Here is a 5,990-nt window from a genome sequence, read left to right as displayed (position 1 = left end):
GTCATGTATTCTACTCATTCTCACAGTAAAATCAAGCAGTAATTTTCTGTCAAATCTATTAGGGAAAGAAAAATGATCACAGTCTGCTAAGAGTCTTGATTTTCTTTGTAATACCTCACATAGTATGATAATCAGCCTCCAAAGCATCACCTGATAATTACAATGATAACATGTCAAGAAATTATATTATTTATGGTTGTCAAAAATTATGAAGTAGTGTATGATTATAAGCAGATATGACAAATTCGTTCAGTAAATCCACAGATGACTACATTTTGAGAAATACTAAGATATGCTTTATACCTTAGCATAATTTGCATGCAAAATTGCCCTCTATTGTTGTTTTGTTTTGTGTTTTAATTTGGCGTTTGCAATGATCTGATCCCTAGGCAAAAGGACAGAATTGAGGATTGTTTTGTTTTGTTTTGTTTTTTGAGACAGAGAGTCTCACTCTGTTCGCCCAGGCTGGAATGTAGTAGCGCGATATCGGCTCACTGCAAGCTCCGCCTCCCGGGTTCACGCCATTCTCCTGCCTCAGCCTCCCGAGTAGCTGGGACTACAGGCACATGCCGTCACATTCGGCTAATTTTTTGTATTTTTAGTAGAGACGGGGTTTCACCATGTTAGCCAGGATGGTCTCCATCTCTTGCCCTCGTGATCCGCCCACCTTGGCCTCCCAAAGTGCTGGGATTACAGGCATGAGCCACCGCACCTGGCTGAAAGTTAGTTGTTTTGAACTCATTTTCTCCTTTTTACCCCTGTCTTTATCAGCTTCTACCTTCTGGTTTCATGCTGAGTTCTAGTTGCCTAAAGTCTCCATTGAAACACTCCCCTTATAATTGCCATAAAATCATAAATCCACTCCACCTTTCTCCTCCTAGTCAAAATTTGTATTCTTTTCAGCAAGTTGGTTTTAACAAAAAGTAAATTAAGTTGATTATCTAGTGATAATAATTTGTGATAGACATGATTCATAAGATAGTTATCTGGGGGAGCAATTGGATTTCATAGGAGAAAAAAAGAGTCTCCGCTTATTATTCACTCATTAAACAAGTCACTCAAAAAAGGATCATTGATTTAAATGTAAAATAAGTATAAAACTTTTAGGAAAAACCGCAGGAGAAAGGCTTCAACTTACTGAATAGCTCTTACCAAAGAATATTCATAAAAGAAAAACTTGACAAATTGACGCATCAATGTTACGAACTTTTGTTTGCCAAAGGCCCTGTTAAAAGGATGAAAAATGTAGAGTCTGAGAGAAAATACATGTAAACCACATATCTGGCAAAAGACTCATATCTAGAATAAATAACTCTGTAAACTCAGTTAAAAAAAATCCAATTGGAAAATGGGCAAAAAACATAGAGACATTTCACTGCAGAGGATACACTGATGGCAAATTAGCTCTGAAAAGAATGTTTGACATCACTATGAAGGAAATGCAGTTTTAGACTACATTGAGATCACTACACATCTATTAGATACCTAAAAAAAAAAATTAATGACAGTATGAAATGCTGGCAAGGATGTGGAGAAATGAAATCTCTAATACATTGGTGGTATCATGTAATATGGTACAACTCGTCTAGAAAATTGGCAGTTTCTTTAAAAGCATAAGGGAATTCTGGTTTCCAGGTTGACATGTAAAAAGTTTGAAAAATTTAATTCCCATCATAGCAAAGAAAAAAGCTGAACAACTAAACTCTTACTTTGAGTTGAAGTCACAGGACAAACCACCACCCTGAAAACTGGAGACACAGGCAGGTGCAGAAAATCATAGTTTACCTGGAGGAGCACCTGCCCAGAAACCGCCACTGGAGCCAGCATTGGGTAGGAATACCTAAAGGTAATTGAATACTTCCTGGAGGCTGATCGTGGACTAACAGAGAAAATCTCTTAAGAGGAGGCCAAGCCATGTGTGGATTGGAGAAGGGACACTTGCGAGTTTTACCTGTAAGAGTCCCACCTGATTTTCATAATGAATATCAGAGAAAAATCCCCTTGTGCTCCTAGCAGGTGTAGGTGAAAGTAACTATTCTGAAATATGCCCAGAGAATTCTGTTTTCTTTAATGTAAGCCTGGCCCCAAAGTAAACTCTTGTTAGAACCTAATCGCATTGGGTTTTACCAGTGCCTAGCCAACTGGAGGAAGGGGAATAACCACTCCAGCCTCCTCCAACCTTCCTGTTTTACCTAAATGGGGGTGAGGAGACTGAAAAACACTTGTGAATGTTCAGTCTGGGGACCTAGGCTTACTAAGAAGCCTAATCATAGGACTTACAGAATGCTCCCTACCGCATATATTACCACCACATCAATGAAGGCCTATTCACTCGAGTTCGTTTTACCCAGTATATCATGTCCAATATTCAACAAAAATGAACGATAAAAAGCACAGTTTGAAGAGACAAAACAAGCATCAGAATCAGATTCAGACATGGCAGGGACATTGCAATGATCACACTGGGAATTTAAAATATGATTAATATGCTAAGAACTCTGATGGAAAAAGTGTACAACATGCAAGAACAAATGGGCAATAAAAGCAAAGAAGTGGAGAATTAAAAGGAAATTCTTGCATTAAAAAACTAACAAGTGAACAGTGCCTTTGATGAGGTCATCAACAGAGTGAACAGAACTGAAGAAAGAGGGAGAAAAGTACATATAGTATGTTAACACTAATCAAAAGAAAGTTTGAGTAGTTGTATTAATCTCAGACAAATCAGACTTCAGAGCACTGAAAATCATGGAAGAAGAGAGGCATTATATAATGATAAAGGGGACCTATTCTCTCCAAGAAGACAAAATTCTTAATGTATATACACCGAACAAAGCAGCAAAATACATGAGCAAAAACTGGTAGAGATGCAAATATATGAGAAATATATGAATAGACTTAAAGAGACTTAATCAATCCTCTTATCAGCAATTGACAAATCAAGTAGGCAGAAAATCATTGAGGACATAGTGGAAGCGCACCATCAATCAGCTGTATCTAATTGACATCTAAAGCGTACTCCACAACAACAGAATAGGCATTCTTCTCAAGTTCAAAAACATTCATCAAGACAGACAACCACATAACACACCTCAACAGATTTGAAAGAATAAAAATCATACAAAGTATGCCCTCAGACTGTTATGGAATTAAACTAGAAATCAATGACAGAAAGATAGCTAGAAAATTCCAAAGTACTCGTAGATTAAACAACACTCCTCTAAATAACACATGTGTAATGAAATGTAAAGAAATTAAAGATATTTTGCACTAAATGAAATAGAAAATAAACCTTACCAAATCTGTTGGATGCAGCAAAAGAGGTGCTTTGAAGGAAGTTTATAGAATTGAATGTGTTTAATAGAAAAAAGAATATATACATTAGAGATAGGGTCTTGCTCTGTTACCTAGGCTGGAGTACAATGCCACAATCATAGCTCACTGTAGTTTCAAACTCCTTGGCTCAAGCAATCCTCCTGCTTATCCTCACTGGTCATTACAGAAATGCATATCAAAACCACAATGAGATACCATCTCACGCCAGTTAGAATGGCGATCATTAAAAAGTTAGGAAACTATAGATGCTGGGAACATCACACACCAGAGCCTGTTGGGGGGTGGAGGGCTAGGGGAAGGATAGCATTAGGAGAAATACCTAAAGTAGACGATGGGTTGACAGGTGCAGCAAACCACCATGGCATGTGTATACCTATGTAACAAACCTGACAAAAACAAGCAATGTGGAAAGGATTCCTTATTTAATAAATAGTGTTGGGAAAACTGGCTAGCCATATGCAGAAAACAAACCCCTTTCTTACACTTTATACAAAAATTAAGTTAGGATGGATTAAAGACTTAAATGTAAGACCTAAAACCATAAAAACCCTAGAAGAAAACCTAGGCAATACCATTCACGTATAGGCATGGGCAAAGATTTCATGTCTAAAATACCAAAAGCAATGGCAACAAAAGCCAAAATTGACAAATGGGATCTAATCAAACTAAAGAGCTTCTGCACCACAAAAGAAACGATCATCAGAGTGAACAGGCAACCTACAGAATGGGAGAATATTTTTGCAATCTATCCATCTGACAAAGGGCTAATATCCAGAATCTACAAAGAACTTAAATTTACAAGAAAAAAACAACTCCATCAAAAAGTGGGCAAAGGATATGAACAGACACTTCTCAAAAGAAGACATTTATCCAGCCAACAAACGTGAAAAAAACCTCGTCATCACTGGTCATTAGAGAAATGCAAATCAAAACCACAATGAAACACCATCTCAACACCAGTTAGAATGGTGATCATTAAAAAGTCAGGAAACTACAGATGGTGGAGAGGATGTGGAGAAATAGGAACACTTTTACACTCTTGGTGGGAGTATAAATTAGTTCAACCATTGTGGAAGACAGTGTGGCGATTCCAAGGATCTAGAACCAGAAATACCATTTGACCCAGTAATCCCATTATTGGGTATATACCCAAAGGATTATAAATCATTCTACTATGAAGACACATGCACACATATGTTTATTGTGGCACTGTTCACAATAGCGGTAGACTTGGAACCAACCCAAATGCCCATCAGTGATAGACTGGATAAAGAAAATGTGGCACATATACACCATGGAATACTATGCAGCCATAAAAAGGATGAGTTTATGTCCTTTGCAGGGACATGGATGAAGCTGGGAACCATCATTCTCAGCAAACTAACACAGGGACAGAAAACCACCACATGTTCTCACTCATAAGTGGGAGTTGAACAATGAGAACACATGGACACAGGGAGGAGAACATCACACACTGGGGCCTGTTGGCAGGTGGAGGGCTAGGGAAGGGATAGCATTAGGACAAATACCTAATGTAGACGACGGGTTGATAGGTGCAGCAAACCACCATGGCACATGTATACCTATGTAACAAACCTGCACATTCTGCAGAACTTAAAGTGTGTATATGTATACTTTAAGAGTATATATACTCATATATATGAGTAATATATATATATATTACTCTTAAAACTGTATCAAATAAGAAATAAAGACAAAATTACAACAAATATTGAAGAGTCTTTAGGATATGTTGCAAATATGAATACATATGCCACTAATCATCTCCACGTGAGCAGTTCCTCTCCAGTAAATTTACATTGCAGTAAAAAGTGATGTTTTACAGTTCTCACATATTTTTTCATCATGTTTACTGCAATACCATAAACCTTGAATAACACCATGGGACCCATGCAGAGTGCCGCTAATGATGCTCAAAGTGCCCCAAGAAGCAGGTAAAAGTCATGACATTATAATAAAAAGCTGAAATGCTTGATATGTACCATAGATTGAGGTCTGCAGCTGCAGTTGCCCACAATTTCTAGATACATGACTCCAGCATAAGGGCCTTTGTAAAAAGAAAAGAAAAGAAAAAGAAAAAAAGAAAAGAAAATTTGTGAAGTCATCACTGCAGCTATGCCAGCAGATGTGAAAACCTTATACTTTTTGCAAACTGTCTTTTTATCTCATTTTGAAAATGCAGCTTTTATGTGGGTGCCGGGTTGCTATAAGAAAGGTATACCTATAGACTCATATGAGTCAAGAGAAAGTGAAGTCATTATATGACAAAGCAAAAGGAAGGTGAAGAATCTAAAGCTGAAGAATTTAATGCCTGCAAAGGATAGTTTGATAATTTCATAAAGATGTTTGGCTTTAAAAAAAAAAAAGAAAAGAAAAAACAGTCACTCCCAGCCTGGCCAATATGGTGAAACCCTGTCTCTACCAAAAATACAAAAATTAGCTGGACGTGGTGGTGGGCACCTGTAGTCCCAGCTACTCGGGAGGCTGAGGCAGAAGAATTGCTTGAACCCAGGTAGCAGACGTTGCAGTGAGCTGAGATCGTGCCACTGCACTCCAGCCTGGGCAACAGAGCGAGACTCCATCTCAAAAAGACAAACAAACAAAAAAAAACAAAAAAAAAAACACTCACTTATAAG

General features: G+C 37.7%; 2 long non-coding RNA genes across 3 annotated transcripts in view; both read left to right on the top strand.

The window, feature by feature from the left end:
* Positions 1-5,990, top strand: part of LOC114679595 (uncharacterized) — a 167,344-nt gene that overhangs the window by 105,073 nt on the left and 56,281 nt on the right. The window lies entirely within an intron of this gene.
* On the top strand, positions 214-5,978 carry LOC144330353 (uncharacterized). Of its 2 annotated transcripts, none has more exons than XR_013396421.1 (2): positions 214-514; positions 5,838-5,978. It is a non-coding gene; the product is annotated as an uncharacterized LOC144330353 (long non-coding RNA). The 2 variants fall into 2 exon arrangements; XR_013396422.1 differs by having other exon boundaries at positions 5,827-5,978.

The sequence above is a fragment of the Macaca mulatta genome, chromosome 7, assembly GCF_049350105.2.
Source record: "Macaca mulatta isolate MMU2019108-1 chromosome 7, T2T-MMU8v2.0, whole genome shotgun sequence".
Classification (NCBI taxonomy): domain Eukaryota; kingdom Metazoa; phylum Chordata; class Mammalia; order Primates; family Cercopithecidae; genus Macaca; species Macaca mulatta.
The sequence above is the reverse complement of the archived record's forward strand: the minus strand, read 5'-3'. Positions and strand labels throughout refer to the sequence as shown.